At 40.6% G+C, this 19,558-nt stretch overlaps 1 long non-coding RNA gene across 1 annotated transcript in view; it reads right to left on the bottom strand.

Moving 5' to 3' along the window:
* Positions 1–994: 994 nt before the first annotated feature.
* Positions 995–19,558, bottom strand: part of LOC128839566 (uncharacterized) — a 147,786-nt gene continuing 129,222 nt past the window's right edge. The window contains exon 4 of the long non-coding RNA XR_008445477.1: positions 995–1,164. This is a non-coding gene — a long non-coding RNA (uncharacterized LOC128839566). The remainder of the gene's footprint in view (positions 1,165–19,558) is intronic.

Raw genomic sequence — 19,558 nt, 5'->3', positions numbered from 1 at the left:
GCAAGCCAACAAGGATGTCAACTCCTGCCGTTTTTGGTATAACCATCATTTTTGCGATAGAATTACCTAACAACTAGCACCCGATTGAGCTAAATGACAGGCAACTGAACACTCAACATACAGTAATGCTTATTGGTCACAATCAGCTCGGGTCATTTTCCATACTGGTGACCTTGTGATGAAAGACGTATTCTTTCATCTAAAGCCCCAGTCATTCAATACCCTGAGACAAGAAATTTAAAATCTAGCAGCAAATGACAATTGTAACTTAGAGGGGTGAGCATTGCTCGTAAAGAGCAACTGGAATGAGATGTCACTAGAATTGAACAGCATTAAAAATTAACTAGTGTTTTCATATAACGTATTTTCTGAAGTACTTTACATAGCAATGAGTTAGACAGTGGTATAGTGACTGCCTAGACAAACAGTCTACATGTGTTCAGTAATTGCTCATATACCACTAGGACATTAGAACCTGTTTTATTGAGAAAAGAAGCACTGACAAGGAGAATTAGGGGTAGACCTTCTTCCAAATGGGTCATTTTAATTTCACTAGAGACAATCACGTTTGACTCTTATGCATATTTACCAGACTGAGTGAGTTATTCTGATGTCCTGAGCCATCCACTTTTCCTCTGTTGTAAGGACAATGAAGGGAGCTGATTAATTCTAATATTACTATAAAGTCAAACTCCAGAAAGAGCTACTATATGAGACATCTGATGCAATGGGAAACACAAAGAAACCATAGAAGTTGAGGGCACTTAGCACCTTGGTGAAGACACTTAGTACCTCACTAAATGAGTCTCTGTTGACATAACCTGCACTTTTAATTACTTTTAAGAAATATACCATGTTGGGGCCTGATCCTGCAAGCTACTGAGCACCACCAACTCTCATTACCTCACTAAGTGATAAGGAAAAGTACCTGAATGGATTGTGCTTTTAGAATTCACAAATCTTTTTGTAGTTCTGAATGTAAACTCACCCAAGTTGGAAAAAACAGCCTAGTCCTCAATCCACTGGAGTTCCAAATGTAGAGTGCCAGTAAAGCTAATATAGTCCATAAATGCATTTACACTGTAGCCTTTACTGTCCGCTGAGGGATTAATGGAAACACTCCCCCTGGCTCTGGAGTCCATCATCTCTGTTCTCTTTTCTTTGCTGTTGAAAACAAAAAAACAATGCCCTGCTGAGAAGAGAATCCTCTGGCTATTCAAAGACAAATGGGACTAGATCAGCTGCCCCAGGATGCAATTCATTTACAGCAATTTTAGGCTCTGCCCATTTCACTGTGTCACACAGACACACTTGAGGAACTCAAGAATTTGCATTTTGTATGTGCTGAAACCCCATTAAATGCAGCCCCGCTCAATGTGGGTATTTTTAAAGATCATACTTCTGAAGAACTAAAGAAAACTGATCTGTGACATTTCTGAGAGTCAGAAACTAGTAACTAATTTAAGGGAACTGTAGTGTATTTTGAAAACAATGCAGCAGTGAAAAATAAATGGAGAGGCAGAAGGTTTGCATATATTTGCCAGCTGTTAGGACCTACTGACTCATATTTACTATTGTTATCCAGATGGTCTTTTCAGAGCCTTAGAGGTTGCTAATTCACTATACCTAATGCTTTGGCAAATAAATCTGAAACCAAAATATGAGTAATAATAAAGGAAAGAAGAAAATACAGAAAGAAATGTAAACAGCCTAAAGTAAATGGGTTCCATTTCGCCCCTTAAATGCAGTAAGAGAAGGAAAAACAACTTGTCCAAAGCTTCCAACAGACTCCAGCTGTGTCTCTTTAGTAGTTTCTTTCATTTTCAGACACAGCAAACCATCTAGTTTTCTAGAGTAGTTTCATCAGTTTGGACAATGTGACCTTAAAGCTCAAATAAAGTTGAACTGATTACTAGAATGTTTTCTGTGTGTTGCACCATTACATATTATTGAGCTGGTCAACATTATAATTTATAACATACCTCTTACCAGAGTGCTATAAAAATCAGGGACACCATTTAAAAAATATATATTCAGGGACAAAGAATCAAATTCAGGAATGGTCTTTGTAAAAAGAGTGATTAATGACTCCAAAACCTATTAATTCAAATAACATCAAAATAGAAAAGATAGTTTGAAAAGGAACAAAACCTTGACAATATTTTTTTTTAAATTACACTCTTTCTGGTTCTCTAATAAAATAGCTAGGAAGAGAGACAGTCTATAGAAGGGCTATTATTATATTTGCTAAAACATCATTAATGAAAGTAAGGAAGACATGAGAGGTATGTTAATCAGTAGAGTTAAATGAATAATTCGCGATGAATTATTGGATAAATTTAACCTATATTTCTGTTCACAGATATTCCCACAGATCACAATTACCTTGGATTAATTCATTTTTGTAATATATTTTAATAACTCAATGTAGTGATCACTAACAGTCATTTTCTGCTACCCTTCCTCATATTGAATAATACTACACACTTTAAACAGTATCACTTGAGGACTATTTTAGGAGTGAGGATGTGTGTGAGGGTAGCAGACCCTAGCCCTAACATTTCTTTGTAAGTATTTTATAGTCAATATTTGCTATTGAGTTGAGCTGGTTAATTGTGATTAGTCAAGTAAACCACATGGTATTGTTTGGATAGTATATTGACACTCCTCTATAGAAGAGATATGCAGATAACAACAACTCATCTATATGAAAAGATACATGCCTATGGACTCAATAATGATGTCAAATGATGATGATGTCAAATGATGTCAAATCTCACGTTTCTGGAGTAATTTGACTGGGGAAACATGAAGGCACTGATTCAAATCACACTTATTCAAAATGGTGGAGTTGTACAACATGAGCAATTCTACCATGGATATGAAAGGTTTTTTCTTTTCTCCTCATAGCTCAATGTCCCTTGGCTTTTTGATGGCTACTGGACTGTGGGAAACTGGAGATATAGCAACAGATGTCATCATATCATCATGGTTCAAATTCCATTTGAATTATCAGATTCCATTGCTAGTTTTGCAGTGGGTCAAGATTAATATTTCATTAACTGGTGGGTTAAAATAGGCCAGAATGAACCGCAGTGCTTGGAGAAAATAAAATCCCATACATTAGACACCAGCACCTCACAAACAGAACTGCTAATTGGAGATCCTTCATGTTGGTGGTGGTGTGTTTCTATTACAATATCTGTCCACAACTCCTATTCATACATTTGAAAGGAACCTTTAGTGTGATCTGTGTAAACAATACTGATCAGCAATTGCTGTTCAGGAAGATCAAACTGGACACATTGATGTGCCTCTCCTCCTCTTTTCAGCTGAACCCCGTCACAAATAAGACCGCTAACAAAATATTAGGTGATTTCCATAAAAGGGTTTTCTTGTAGTTCGCCCAGGTCACAAAACATAAATTATCTCCCAGACCAAAAGAACAACACAAGGTTCTTCTGGCATCCCAAAAAGTGTACAGGGATAAGGTTGTGTGACACTTTTGTGTGAGAAGTGCCATCTTAAATCCCAATGTGCTAATGTTTGCTTTTGTTTTTTACTGTTTTGTTAAAGTTCTTGTAAGGAATACATTGGTGAAACTTAACTCTGTGCTTCATGGTTTATCATTGTTTTAGCTTGGGCATTTAAACTCAGATTCGGGAAGGAATCAACAACTAACTTTAACTTTAGCTCCACCGTTTTCTGTCTGATGAATATCTTCTGTGATTGGTGTCTCATTATCTGATATTGGCACTTCCCTGGGGGGAAAAAAATGTGTTTGCTGCTTAATTTTTGCTCTCCTATCCAACTAAATGGATAGCTTTAAAGGCAGATAAGGTTGAAAAATCTGTCAGAGAAACTCTGAAAATAAGCAAACCAAGAAGTAAAAGAACATAAAACAAGATACTGACACCTCCAGAGATAAAACACAATGAGATACTTAATGAACCAACCAATTTCAATAGGAAATTATTGGAAAACAAGTTTTTCAACAAACACCTAAGGGCTTTTTATAGCCAGTAAATATAGTACTGGGAAAGCTTCAGGCCAAATGTGTACTACCCTAGCAAAGTAGAATGAGGAAGAGAAGGGTTGTGAAAAATGGGGCTGTCAGAGTCTCTACATCTCACACCTTAGAGTGAAACTGGATCAATGCCCCTTGGGTCCCATGTACTTATATCTGATAATAATCTCACAGGTAATTAAATAACCTGTGTTAAAACTTCTCTCTTGCACCAATACAGAAGTGAGAAGGTTAGGTCCAGGAAAATATACCACTGGCTCCAGAGAGGCAATCATAGTCACCATAGAAACAGAAATCTCATAAGAGACTGGGAAAAATTCCCCTGGCAGCCCTTCCTCACTGGAGATATGCTGCAGGTCAGCTTGTCTTGATGCTACATGCTATGTTATGGGAAGGGTCCAGGAACAAGTGAACACTGAAAAAATAATTTCCATGATAATTCATTTGAATTTTGACAACAATTGGTTTCAGCTGTATTTGCATTCTGTTGTGTTTGCTTCCCGCTAACACTCTATGAGTTTCCTGGGGAGGACTGTTCGTGGAAACAAAAAATTTCAAATGGATTTTTAATTCACAAATGAAAGTTTTCAAACTGGAAATCTGATCCCAAGTCTATTGTCTATATTGGACTTTTCCCCCCTAAAAGTTCCTATGGTTGCTGTCACTGGTGCAATTCCTCCCATGGTAACATCAGAAAGAGCTCTAGTGTACACAAGGTTTGGTGGCTAGCAGCATTTAACCACTGTGGATATGTCTGCTTTGCAATCAGAGGTTTGACTGCTGCACAAGCCCACCCAATACCTTGGATAGCTACTTAGCAGCCAACCCATACTGACACCAGGACTGCCGTGGCTTCTGTGCTATTGTTGTTTGAACTAGCTAGATCGAAGTAAGCCTGGGTATGTCTACATGTGCTGCAGTCACACTCTGATTGTCGTGTAGACAGACACTAGGCATCTAACCCGTTTAGCAGGTTTAGATCACGTGGTGGTTAAAAAAGTCTCATGTAGACAAAATGTAAGAGTTATAATGTGTCCAATCAAGGAACTGAAACACACTATGGGCCTGATTCTCCACTGCCTTGCCCCTTTTGTGGCCATCTACATCTATGCAAAGTGAATCTAAAAGTTACCACTCCAATTTGGTTGGCTGAAATTCTGTCTTGGAGCCGCAGGGCAGACCAAGTTTTACTCTGTGCAGGATCCAATGCTGGGAAAGAAAAGGTGCTGTATGCCACCTCCATGGTCCCAAAACTCTGGGGCTGCCATGGGCCAAATCAGTCCCAGTGCAAGTTAGCGCAGCCTCAGGATGTTCCAAACGTATAGCCCTCTACAGTGCTGGCAGCTGTAAGGAGACACCAGCTCTATGCCATGTGACTCTCCAGCCAACCACCTAGATGAGCTTTCAGACTGTTTTGCACAACCAGAACCATTCAGAGCACCTTGCTGGAGATGAGGCTGTCTGACTTCAATAAAGTTATTCCAGGCTTACACTGTAACTGAAAGCAGAATTTGGCTCATAGTGATTTACAGCCACTTTATATGTATATAAATGATTACATGCCATTGCTAAAAGTGGAGATCCAGGCCTTAATTCTCAGTTGCTCCATGTAACTGCTGGGCACATTGGAAAGGGCTGAATTATTTCTGGTTCCCTGATCCTGGGACTAGTTTGGCCACTGGTTGACTATAGACCCAAAGGCCATATAAAAGTGTTGCCCTTTTGCAAGCAGCCACTCTTCTCACTCAGTCAGTAAATCATCAGCGTTCCCAGCTCTGCCTACCACATATGGCATCTGTGTCCCAAGAAAGGGAGTAATCATGGGAAAAGCAGAGCAAATAAAGTTCCCCTGAATAGTGCTTCTTTCCCAGGTGTTTAAGAAATAAATAAAGGAGAGGAATATACCAGAGAAGATGGCCTGAGAAGGCAAAAAGTAAAAGTCTTGGAGGGCCTGTTCACTAAAGAACAGAGTGACAAGGAGCTCTTGGTCTCCCTGGTAAGGACCCAGGAGGAAGGAGCAATTTATTCATTGATTCATGGAGTTTAAGGCCAGAAGAGCCTATTACATCATCTAGTCTAACCTCATTTGTATCACAGGCCATTACATTTCACCCAGCTGCACCTGTATTGAGCCCAATAATTTTTGTTCAATTAAAGCTTATCTTCCAGAAAAGCAGACAATCTTGATCTGAAGATATCAGGAGATGGAGAATCCAATACTTCTCTTAGCAGTTTTCTCCAGTGGTTAATCACCCTCACCGTTAAAAATGTGTGTCCAATTTGAATTTGTTTAGCTTCAGCTTCCAGCCATTGGTGGTTGTTATGCTGTTCTCTGCTAGATTAAAGAGCTCTTTATTACCTGTTATTTTCTTCCTGTGAAGTCCTTATACGGCATAATCAAGTCACCTCTCAAGCTTCTTTCTGATAAACTAAACAGACTGAGCTTTTTAAATCTCTCCCCTAAGGCATTTTCTCCACCCCCTCAGATAATTTTTGTAGCTCTTTTCTTTATTCTCTCCAATTTTTCATCCTTTTTAAACAATGGACACCAGAACTAGACACAGTATTCCAATAATGGTTTCACCAATGCCCTATACAGAGCTAAAATCACCTTCTGCTCACTGTTTCCCTATTTATACATCCAAGGATCACATTAGCCCTTTTTGCCACAGCATCTCACTGGGAGCTCATGCAGAGATGCTTGTCCACTGTGACTCCTACATCCTTTTCAGAGAGTCATTATTTTCCAGGATACAGTCACCCACTCTGTAGGTATGACCTGCATTTCTTTTCCTAAATGTATAACTTCACTTTTAATACAGCCAAATAGCATTTTGTTTGAACGGGGCCAGTTTATGAAGCGATGCAGATTGCTCTATATGACTGTCCTGTCCTCAACATGACTCATTGTTCTGCCAGTCTTTGTCTTATCAGTACATTTTATGAGAAGCCTTTTATATTTACTTCCACCTCGTTGATGAAAGTGAATAGCATCGGCCCTGGAACATCCCTGTGGAACCCTAGAGACACCTACATTCTATGAGGATTCCACATTGACAATTACTTTTTGAGATTGGTCAGTTACAGTATGAAATTTAATCTGTGCTTTATTCATATTGTGTAGTGCTAATTTTTTAATCAGAATATTGTGCAGTACTAAGTCAAACACCTTGCAAAAGACTAAGTGTATTACATCTACAGAGTTATCTTCATCAATCAACTTTATAATCTGATTGATGAATTAAATCAGGTTTGTTTGACAAGACCTATTTTCCATAAAACCATGTTGACTGGCATTAATTATATTTCTAGCTTTTAATTCTTTATTAATTGCATCCTATATCAGCTTTTCCATTATTTTCTTCAAGATTCATGTCAGACTAACCAGCCTTTAGTTACCTGAATAATCTCACTTGCACTTTTTGAATACTGGCACAAAATCTGCACTCTTCCAGACTTCTGAAATTACCACAGTATTCCAAGATTTATTAAAAGCTAACATCAGCAGGCCAGATATCTTTTAGGACTCTTGGGTGCAAGTTATCCAGGCCTGCTAATTTGAAAATGTTTTACCCTGTAGATGCTTTAGCGTCCTCCTTAGTTACTACTTGACTGGAAAGTATTTCATCATCCTTGTGTGATACTAGGTACATCATCCTACTATTTTCTGAATACAGAGAAAATATTTATTGAACACTTCTGCCTTTTCAGCATCAGTAATAATTTTAACATCTCTATCTCCTAGTGGGCCTATACAATTGCTAAGATTTACTTGGTATCTCATATATTTTAAATCCTCCTCCCCATTTTCTTTCGCCCTGCCAGCCATGGATTTTCCCTGATGTCTTTAGCTTCCCTTAGCAACTTTCTATACTTCATAACATCTAATTTAAAATTATTGCTCACCATTTCCATTTGTTATATATTGCTTTTACATTTCTAATTGCTGCCTTTACTTTGCCATGGAATCAGGACAGGCTTTTAGCCAAAGTTATCCTCTTTCTTTATTAGGTGGCCAAAAAGCCACAATCAACTCTTCTTAAAGAACTCCCAATTTTCAGTAACATTTTTCTATCTATATGTTTCCTCCCAATCAATTTCACTCATAATTTTCCTCAGCTTTGGGAAACTAGCCCTTTTGAACCATCAAGTACTTATATTACTGGTTGGAACTGTCCTCCATTTGCCTGTATTGAATGCAGTCAGATCAAGATCACCGGTCCCTAGGTGATCACCAATTTCCATTCTAGTGATAAATTCATCTTTCTTCATCACAATGAGGTCCAAAATAGAATTAAGTCATGTAGTGTACCATACCTTTTGTGTTAGAAAATTATCATTTATAAATTTTAGAAACTCCATTGATGTTTATTACATTATGACTTGGATGGCTCTGGAAGGGAAACTTGGAAGGAGAGTGTCTGCAGCTGTGCGTTAGGGGAATCGCTGAAAGGGCAAATGACCCTGGAACTAGTGGAGGAAGATATCCTGGGCAAGGAGGCATAGAGAGCTTAGAACAGGCCAAAAAAATTGCCCACTCCTGAAGGCCACATCTGGGAATAGAAATTGTATGGCAGGCTATGAATGCTCACAACATTGGGGTTGGGATGCAGGAGGGAGTGAGGGCTCTGGTTGTGGGTGTGGGCTCCAGGGTGGGGCCAGAAATGAGGAGTTCAGGGTGTAGAAGGGGGCTCTGGGCTTGAGTGCGGGGGGGGGGCTCCAGCTGAGGGGTGCTGGGATGGGGCTGGGGACGAGGAGTTTGGGGTATAGGAGGGTGCTCTGGGCTGGGACCAAAGGGTTCAGAACAGGATCAGGGTTGGGGCAGGGGGTTGGGGCACAGGGAGAGGCTCAGGGGTGCAGACTCCGGGTGGCACTTACCTCAAGCAGCTCCCAGAAGCAGCGACATGTCTTTCTCCGGCTCCTATGTGGAGGTGCGGCCAGGCGGCTCTGCACGCTACCCCATCCACAGGCACCGCCCCTGCAACTCCCATTGGCTGTGGTTCCCGGCCAATGGGAGCTGCAGTGGCAGTGCTTGGGGTGGTGCTTAGGGCGGGGCAATGTGCAGAGCCCTCTGGCTGCCCCTACATGTCGGAGCTGGAGAAGGGCCAGGCCGCTGCTTCCGGGAGCTGCGTGGAGCGGCCCCCCACCCTGCTCCCTGGCTGGAGTGCCGGAGAGGGGCAAGCCCCGGATCCCACTCACCAGCGGGAGCTCGAGGGCTGGATTAAAACAGCTGGTGGGCCATATCCGACCCACGGGATGTAGTTTGCCCACTCCTGGCTTAGAAAGTGACCATGTGATCACCTTTGTCTTCTTTTCAGGGCTTAAAATTGCAGATGCTGGCTGATGGTTGGAGGAGCTTCCCTGCGATCTTCTCCTTGAAAACAGGGAAAGAGGAACTGTCCTACCCCCAAAAAAGAGGAAACTGCTAGATCTTTGGATAAGGCTGTGCCGCAGGGAAGGACACTGAATGAAGGTTTTGAATTTTCATGACCTTAGATGAGGTGAAGTTTTGTTTTATCTAGAGGGCTAATGTATCCAAACAGTGAGAAGGAAACTGAGGCAGGGCTGCATTGCCACATGAAACCAGGTGCGTCACTGCTACAATAACACAGATTTGTCAAGTGGCATTTCCACTGATGGCTGTCTAATGGCCTATCTGAAACATGGTGGTGTTCTCAGTCCAGTTCTTAATGGTTTGGGATCAAACCTCACACAAACCTTTCTGACATTCAGCTCTAATTGACCCCCTTTCCCCCCCCCCCCCCCCCCGTTGCCGGCACCCTCTGTAGAGGCCAAGAACTGAATGTGCATATAGACTGGACTACTCTCTCCCCCTCAAACCTAATGCCTCTGGTTTAACATTAAAGCAAAGTGGTGAAAGGAAGTGTGTTGCTGCCACCCATGATGTATACGCTGTCAATCTGGCTCCTCTCACAAGCACTGAATTAACTTAACCTAAAAATGAAAATGAATGTGTCAAGTGGAAGAAACAGTTAAAGGGTTCTGTGTATTCTTCCTCCCCCACAGGCAATCCCAAAGACCTAGCTGTGCCCGGCTAATCGGCTCAAAACTTTATGTATCTCACCCAGCAGTGGGACTACAGAACAGCCACACAATTGGATTTGACAAAAGCAATTGTTAAAATCTGCACAAACTAAAGCAATGGTTTTAGAGAAGCGTTTGGCCTCCACCCCTTCTTCAATGATTTTGTAAATCTCCTGGGTTAGCTTAGTGGTGCATCCACAGGCTCCCATTGCTTTCATTAACTCTGACAAAGAGATGGCAATTCCTTACAGAGATAAGAAAGTATTAAAATACAGGCAAAGCACAGTATCTACTGAAACAGAAAAGAGAGTGTTGTTATTACAGAGATGGAAATTAACTTCCTCAGGGTTTTATTATCCTAGTGTTTGTTGCTGTTATTTTGACCTGCACTGGTGGATGGACAGAGCTTACACTGACCTCTTCCAAGTTTAAAAACAAGCAAAATTCCTTTCAGAAAGAGCACAAACCCTTATGCCTTCATTTTCTTTTCTTTTTTAAATAATTTCAAATTTTTTCAGCCAACTTTTGCTCTGTTAAATCAGCCCAAGCAAATGGGTGTCCTGATTCTCTCTCTCTCCCCATCCAACCTTTAAATAAGCAACTATTTCAAGACCAAATACTCTCTCATATTTTCTTCTGTTAATTTGCAGTCTGTCCAGCATGGAATCCATAGTTGTGCAACTATGTGCTGTTGACTGGTCAATCTGAGAATCTCTGGCAGTTTTATCAAAATCCTCCCGTAGTTTCCTGGTTTTCATTGTAAATCAGCTTTTCTTTTAAATCCATAAAAATCCTATTTACAGATAGTTGGTTTTCTTTCATTATCTGTGTTGGAGAAATCACCATTTTGTAGGAGTAGAATGAATATTTAAGATTTATCTATTGGGTTTGCTTTTAAATAGCAGCCCATGGCAAGAATTTGCATTGAAGATAAAGTGATATGAGGCTGCTCTTCGACTTACAGGCATTTTTGATAGAAATGAAAATATCATACATCTCACTAAAATGGATTGAATGGTTCAGTGCACAGAGTGTTCTTTTCATCAGTAAACAGTTTGAAAAATCCAGCGTGTGAAAAATGAAACACTGATTTAGTCTAAAATTGAAACCTCTCATATAAATTTAATACTTGCTGCAACCACATCCAAGACACTCATGCTTAGAAATATATAGCCTTGGGCTAAAGTCAAAGGCATTAGCCGGTTTTCCTCCTTGGAAATACAGTATATCATCATTAACATTAAGACCACATGTCCAACAACAATGACCAAAACCAAAACCACACAAACAAAACAAAATAAATAACTAAAAGTACATAGGAAAATTCAGGAAACCTACTAGTAAATAAACACAAAACACCACCCAGTCCTTCTAGACTTGCGGCACCCAAATTTTGCTCAGCTGGGGCCTGTGGTTGCAATTTACTGGGAACCAAAAGGCTAAACATAAAATGAAATAAACTGTGGCTATCCTTCATCTTTAATTTGGAGATGTAACCTACAGAGACTACATGTTCCAGAATGCCGGGCTCCATCTTTGTCCTAGCAGTAGCCATTCACAACAAGATGGAGCCTTACCTCCTGCTACTTGTACTCTTTGTGGGTAGATGCAAGTATCATGAGCCGAAGGCAGCTGTTGACCCCATGGTAGAACTGTAAGTCCTTACTTTTTTCCCCCCCTTTTAAAATATTTTCTGCTTTTTCCTATATATGTCTATGAAGAAGGAAATGCAATGAACCAAACTATTATGTGAGGTTGATCTTGCTTTCATTGAAGGCCCTGGCAAAGTTCTCATTGACCTCAATAGGAACAAGACCAATCTCTTTGTTAATAAAATGTTAAAGTTGCAACAGATACACATTCTAGTCAAGAAAATCAGAAAGAAAGCTTTAATGACAACTTAAGCCTGTCCTATTTTTGATACACATTGTAACCCTTCTGCCAGGTGGTTAATAGCAGCAAAAAGAGCTGGGTTCTTCTATATATCTAGTGTCCCTCATGAAAAATAATTATTAAACCAACTTGAATCCCCAGCCAGAAACCCGGGAAAACTAAATGCACCTTCCTCGGAAGCCTTTAATAAGCAAACACTGAGACTGTGGAAAAACAAGGCAATCTTTATTAGGGAACATAGAAACTTGAAAAAGCACAGCAATAGAATCTATATATATGCAAATAAACGGCCCTTTCTGTTAACTATGACAATCTAAGTCCCTACCCACCCTCGGTGGAGACAGTCCCACAGATAATAGTCCTTTGGCAGCATCACCTCACCCCTCCATGAAACCCCACTCACAGCTGAGATCAGCTAGTAGCAGTAGTCCAAGCATCTATGTGCAGGCCTGCCTCCAGTTCCAAGGGAGCTGCTTGCCTAGGCCTGTTTGGAGGAACCACAATGTAAGTGACTCAGTTTTATTAAGGTGCTGGATGGACAGGAGTCCACTCAGCAATTCTGCTGTCCTCTACAAAAGTCCCCATGGGAGGGGAGCTAAGCGCTCTTAGGAACCTTGAGCTGATTCTGGCTTCTTGTAAAAGAGCTCTGTCCCGTCTTGAGCTTCCTTGGGAGCCCACTGCTCTCCAAAATTCAAGTTCACACACAGCTACGACGACTCCCCCAAGGTTCATTAGAGGAATTGTGCATAGGTAGCCCGCGCAATTGTAGCTATGGCAGCACTTTCCCCTTGCCACAGATAGAGGGAGAAGAAAGCTCTTTCTGTGTGTGTGTGTGTATGTGTGTGAAATATATCACACACACACACACACACACACACACACACACACAGAAAGAGCTCTCTACTCCTCTCTCTCTCTCTCTAAAAATATATACTACTCTACTCCTCTCTCTCTATATAAAAATGCTTTATCTACTCATCCATCAACTAATTGCATTGGGCCAGCTTCTCAACTGTAATTTACACCAGGGGAAAATCTGTGTAGAAAGCTCTGGACATGCATATACTTCTACACAAAATGCAGAGGTAGTGGAGAATCATGCCCTATCATCTTTCTCTATGTGGAAGTATCATTTGGATCATAGCACTTTACAAAAGTCTGTTTGGACTTATTGTCAGGACTACTATTATCCTAAAAAAAAGTGTTGCTTCACAAGACTGCAAAACCTTTTTTTAGAAAATACATTTCTAATTTTTAATAGTACGTTACTTATGTATTTGGCACAGATACAACAACAGAAAAAGAAATGCAGCATATAGAACCTACAATATCCATAAAGATGCATCTAGTGAAACAGGACTATTTGTATTCCTTTTCCAAATGAAAAGCATGTGCGGGGCAGAGAAACAACAAATGGTATTACAGTTGTCAAAGTTAAATAAAGGGTTATAAACTTATAGTGAACTGTCTTGCCTCTTACATTCTTTGTTCAGGAAATAATTTGATTTTCTAATCATTGACTCTGTCATTTCTTATAGCATTATTCATGCCATCGAACAATGGCGGTCACAATTTCCCAAAATCACCATGCACTGTTTTGTAGCCTATATGCTGGATGTTCTCTCTGGAGATTTATCGAGTTTATCCATTCCGTTTTTAAGAGGAGATCCTTATCTTTCCTATTTTGAGAAATTATGCATTTAAAAGCAATCATTAATAGTACTTTGCCATTATTTGCCATTATTTGTTTTTCTACCCAATAAAGAACAGTTATTTAATTAACAAAATGCAAGATGGCTGGTCTCCCCAAAGAGATGCTGAAAGCAATAGCTGCCCAGAAAGAATGTGACATAATGGTTAATACTTTAGGACAGGGGCTGCATCTTATTATATGTTTGAAAAGCACCTAGCACATTGGGAGCACTGTCAATAATCCAAAATCAAATCAAATCAATCAATAATACTGCCTGCAAAATCCTTGGGCAGATCTTCTGATGTGAGCAGGAGAATAGAAACGGATCCAGATCCTGCTCTGCATACAGCTTAAATCTCAAAGTGCAGTTCTGCTTGAAGGCAGAAGTACAAGTTCTACACTTCAGAAATATATGGCCATTGTTCCATCAATCAATTTTATATTATGGTTAATCCTGGCATTACTTTAAGGGGTCTTACTCCAGCTCCCAAACAGAATAAATTATGTATTTAGTCTCTAAACCGAGTGTCATCCTAAATGGGACAAATATCTGAACTTTACTGATGTCTGTGCTCAGGGATTGGAGTGTGCAGGTGTCACTAATGTAATATAGAACCTCTCATTGCTAGAATTCACTGCTGTAAATCCAGCTCAGGCTGGTAATTATCATCATCAAGGCTGTTCAAAGAATACTTTTTGCGGATACAGACTAACATGGCTGCTACTCTGAAGGGCTGTTCAGTGATCAGTGTGTGAATCAGTGATCTCAATCCAGTTCTTAGTACAAGTGTCCACATCAGAAACAACAGCACCCAACTAGCATTTATCAGTTTGGCGACTGGCAGACTTAGCAGAGAACTCCAGGATTATGTGGGCACTGAGTGAGAAAGCCATGAAAGTGACTCCTGAAGATGTTTGAGGCTCACTGGTGGGGTGTTCTATTTTATTTGATTGTGTATAGGTTCTTATCCCACACTTACAGAGAACCTTAGGCTGCTATTTTCCATGCCATTCTTGATCTATGGTCTAGGACAGTGGTTCTCAATCGGGGTCCAGGGGGCCGCAAGTAGGTTTCAGGGGGCTCACCAAAAAGGGCCAGTGTTAGACTCACAGGGGCCCAGGGAAGAAAGCCGAAGCCTCACCATATGGAGCTGAACTCCAGGGCCCTGAGTCCCACCACCCAGGGCTGAAGCCGAACTTAGCTTTGCGGGGCCCCTGTGGCATGGGGGCCCAGGAAATTGCCCTGCTTGCTACCCCCTAACGCAGCCCTGGCTTTTATATGCAGAAAACTAGTTGTCATGGCACTGGTGGCCCGTAGAGCTTTTATAGCATGTTGGGAGGCTTCAGAAAGAAAAAGGTTGAAAACCCCTGGTCTAGGACATCAGATTCCTGGGTTGCCAGTCTGGCACCTTTCTCAAGCAGTACAGCCACCAAAAAAAGACAGATTTCTACTGAAAGACCAAGGTCACAGAGAATCTGAAGAATTCTTTCTCAATAGATTATCCCAGGCAATGATTTCCAAAAAAGTGTCACATATCTCAAAATGAACATATAGTGTGCTGCCAGACCTCTATCAAGACAAACTTCCTGTCTGAGACTTTAGACTCCAAAAACAATAGGGGATGCAACATTCTATGGCATGTTTTATGAATTATTCTATTTCTAGTGACTGGGTAAGTGCTATGTCTGTGAAGTGATTTTCATCTCTATCATGTCACTGATGGCAAGAGAGTAGGAATTATCTGGTGATTAACACACTTGACTGGGACTTAGCTATTTCTGAAAATTTTGGCCATTAGGCGTATCAATTTTGGATGCCCAGGTGGAGACGTCTTAACAAAACCTACTTTTGAGATTTCACTGAATACCCACCCTCTGAAAATTAGACCTTTTACTTCAGGAACCTGCTTGCAACATGCCACAAATTGCTGCAAGCCCCTGTCACATATCAAATTGATAGTTTCCAGTTCTGTTTTGTTCTGACATCAAGACTATCACAAAACAACAAAAATAAAACTGCTCAGTTGTTAAGTAATTATTGTGGGCCCTTAAACATAGTGACAGTAACAGCAAGTATCCAAAATATTAACGTGTCATGTAAACAGTGCTTCAGAAAAGGAATAGCAAGATCGTATACAATGATACTAAGAGCATCATTTGCCACTTTGTGAAATCATTTCCACTCGCGCACAGTGGGTGCAAAGCACTATCAGTTTGATCTGGTAGCATTTTTTACCCTCTTTGTGCTCATTTGCACAGATGTAAATGACTACACAAGAGGCAAGGCAATTTAGAATCAGGCCCAAGATACTAAGTAGTAGTAGTGGGCTAGTTTCAAGTATCTGAGCCTTGGGCTTTGAGATTGTCCCAATCATATAACAAAGTTCCATTTGGGTAGCACTGCTTGATGTGTGTATAGGTGCAGTATCTGTGCACTTTGCTCTGCCCTTCCCTGGGCAGCACTTGAGCTTGCAGTCCCAGAACTTCCTTTTCTGTTGTCAACTACTAGGGCTCCATTTACTTTTTCTTCCACTCGGATTTCCTTGGTGATTATCCGCTAGAGTTAGCACACTTCTGAATCCTCTGAGTTTGAGAGATTGGCTCTGGAGTTTCAGAAGTATAGTGCTTTCCAGAGCATGAATAGTGGGGCTGAGTAGAGAAAAGAAAATGGATTCCCAGCACGGGGCAATTAGGAGTACCTCTTCTCGTAGTCCTGTAGGCACCATTGCTTAACTATTTACAGAGAAGAGGCTCTGCTAGAAGGCGAGAGGAGGGGGAGTGTTGGACCATCATCACATCACATCCACTACCAAGAGAAGATGCCAGAAGGGGGAGAAGGCTGAAGAGGCTTTGTCCACAAGTGACAGATTTTCAAAGGAAGGGAGGGAGAAGTATTTGGGGGGAGAGTCTATGGGTACATCTACCTACAGCAGTGAGTCTCAGAGCTCAGGTCAGCTGACTCAGGATCACAGGGCTCATGCCATAGGGCTAAAAATAACAGTGTAGACATTCCTGCTTGGGCTGGAAACTGGAGTCTGAGATCCTCCCCCCTTGTAGGATTTCATAGCCCGGGCAGCAGCCTGCGCAGGAACATCTATACAGTACTGCTCTTTTTAGCCCCATAGAATAAGCCCAAATCCGTTGACCCAGGCTCTGAGACTTGCTGTTAAGGGTTCCCCCCCACCCCGCAGCATAGACATCCCCTATGTGGCCAGAGAGAGAACTGAGACCTAGAACTGGAATGTGATTCAAAAGATTTGGATAAATTGGAAAAACATCAAAATGTCTGGATGTCTAGCAAAACCAAACTTCACTCCCCTCACAAAAATGTGAGCTACTCCCTACAGCTCTCTCATAACAACTTAGGCCACTACACAGACACTGGGAATTCACAACCTACTCTCCTGGTACTCAGACTGTGGGGACTTGTGAGCATACATGTATGGGGAATGTACTTTGTTGTTGGACTGTTCTACATTTAGCCTTGATCCTCCTTGCTGCAAGCTTGGGAGATATCTAATGCTATTTAGTAGGGATTTCCCCCTTCTCTCAGACTTCAGAGAGGCTACTAATCTCTCACTATATATGCATCCATACATTCAATTATTAAATAAAACCAGATGAAAATCTCTTGTAGAAAGAGCTCAGTTGTCAACTGTTGAGAAAATAAACAAATAGGGTACTTGACTCCTCCACTTTTGCTGTCTGTTTTGAGGATAACTATGCCCATTATCAATCTAGTTCTAAAAGTATTGCCATTTATTTTAAATGGGGAGGTTAATTTGTATTAAAAAGTTTTTTCTGTGTTGTTATGTGAGAGGGAGCAAGACTGAGGAAATACCTGAATGCAGATTGAATCTGAAGCAGTTTTAAACTGAGCTACATGCTTTGGTTCAGCCTTATCCCCTTCAAAATGATCAAAATAATCTTAATCTATTGCAAACCTATAACGCTTACATGTAAAACTGTTTTACACTCTAATCCTGGAATGATAAATAGCTAAGGGTTTGTCTACATAACGACTCTCAGGAAAAAGAATCTGAATTAACTAAAACATTAAACCTCTGTGTGGACATTCTCATTCAGAAATAAAGTGGCTTTAATTTGGTTTAGTTTAATTCTGAACACATTTTTTTTAAACAGTGTGGCCATAGCCTTTCAGCCCAATGCCTGATATTTCGAATGCCAAAATCATCTACATGGCCAGGAAACTTCTCCTCAGGGAAAAGTGGTTTAACCATCATGAAGCTGCTAGTATGGGTAATACTTGCTGTCTTTGACAGGAAATGCTTATTTCATAATGGTGCTAATTCCAGAAACACACAGGCAAAACAGACAGCCCAAGATCAACTTCATTATCCTTGACCCAAAATAAAGCAGGCAAACAAGACCACTGGTTAGTCTGAACTTAAAGCAGCAGTGTCTGTATTCAGCAGCAATAATCTAATCTACACCCCCTCTGCGTCTCACCATGGCTATAGCCTCACACTGAGCACAATCAAAAGTTTATTGTAATGTTTAATAGTATGATCATTTCATCAAAAACTAAGAATTGCTCTGAAACAGTCCCAATTTACAGAGATGCTGATGACAGATACATTCAAACTTGGAATGGACACAGTGATTCAGATAAAAATCAAAACTGATGTGAACCTTTGTCCAGGGTCAGACTAAGGCAGAATCCTTCTATTCTTGGGATTGAGATCCCATGTTTAGAAAGGGTGCAACAGTAAGGCAGAATGGCACAAAGTTCATAGCAAACCCACCGGCTTCAAGGTTGGGATGCTTCATGTGGGGAAAGCACAAAGACTCTGAAGTAGGAGTAAGTCAATAGACCACCCTAGAAGGCATAGATGGCAAGGCCATAATTAGCTTGTGGAACTCACTGCCACCATATATCACTGAATCCAAAAGTTTAGCAGGATTCAAAAAGGGATTAGACATTTACAGGGAAAACGGAAGCATATCCAGTTACATTAGTCAGTATAAATATATATGAGGAACATACACCCTCATGTTTCAAAGCTTAATCCAGCCCCCTGCCTGGAATAAGGAAGAAACTTTCCTAACGGACAGATTCTTACATAATTATCTATTACAGAGATGCCTGGACCTTCATCTCAAGCATCTGATAGGAGCCACTGTCAAGACAGGATTTGGCTAGCATTGGCTGGGAATTTTCTGAGCAATCTGCATTTCTCAATGGGAAAATGTTCCATTGAAATCAAAATATTTTGTGGAAATATGTAGATTTTGATTAAATTTAATTCTGAAAAAAATGACAAATCATTATTTTTGATGTTTTCAGGGTGGATTGCTTTGATTTTTTTAAAAAAAGCTTTTTGTTATAAAAATTTCAAAATGATTACTTTTTAAATAGGAACAAAACTTTTTTATTTAATTAAATTGGAACACTTCAACTGACCCAATTGGAGGGTGGAGGGAGGGCTGGGGAGGATTTTGTTTCCTGGAAAATTTCAGATTTTTTGTTTTCATTCCATTCTGGAATAGGAACAAATTTCAAATTTAAGGAATATCCCAGGAATGGGAAATCTGGTTCATACCTAGCCCTAATCCTAGCATAGGCAGACTAAGGTTTTAGTCTGCTCTGCTAGTATTGCTGGCTTTAGGGGACTAGGCTTTCCTCTTCCCACATCCTTCTCCTTTCTTCTTCCCCATCTACCCTATTCCAGGATGTGTGGACTCAGGAGAGAAAAGAGATGGGAAGTGGTAAAGTTGGCACCCGTTGCTTTTAACCATCAGCTCGATGCTTGTTCTGCACACAGTAAAAAACTCCAATGAGAGAAGAGACAGATTCTAACCTTGGAGCCTCCAGAAAGAAGGCTACTATGGCAAACTCTAGATATTTATCCATTTTTAATTAATATATTTTTGGGTAT

This window comes from Malaclemys terrapin, chromosome 6 (assembly GCF_027887155.1).
Source record: "Malaclemys terrapin pileata isolate rMalTer1 chromosome 6, rMalTer1.hap1, whole genome shotgun sequence".
NCBI lineage: Eukaryota > Metazoa > Chordata > Testudines > Emydidae > Malaclemys > Malaclemys terrapin.
The sequence above is the reverse complement of the archived record's forward strand: the minus strand, read 5'-3'. Positions and strand labels throughout refer to the sequence as shown.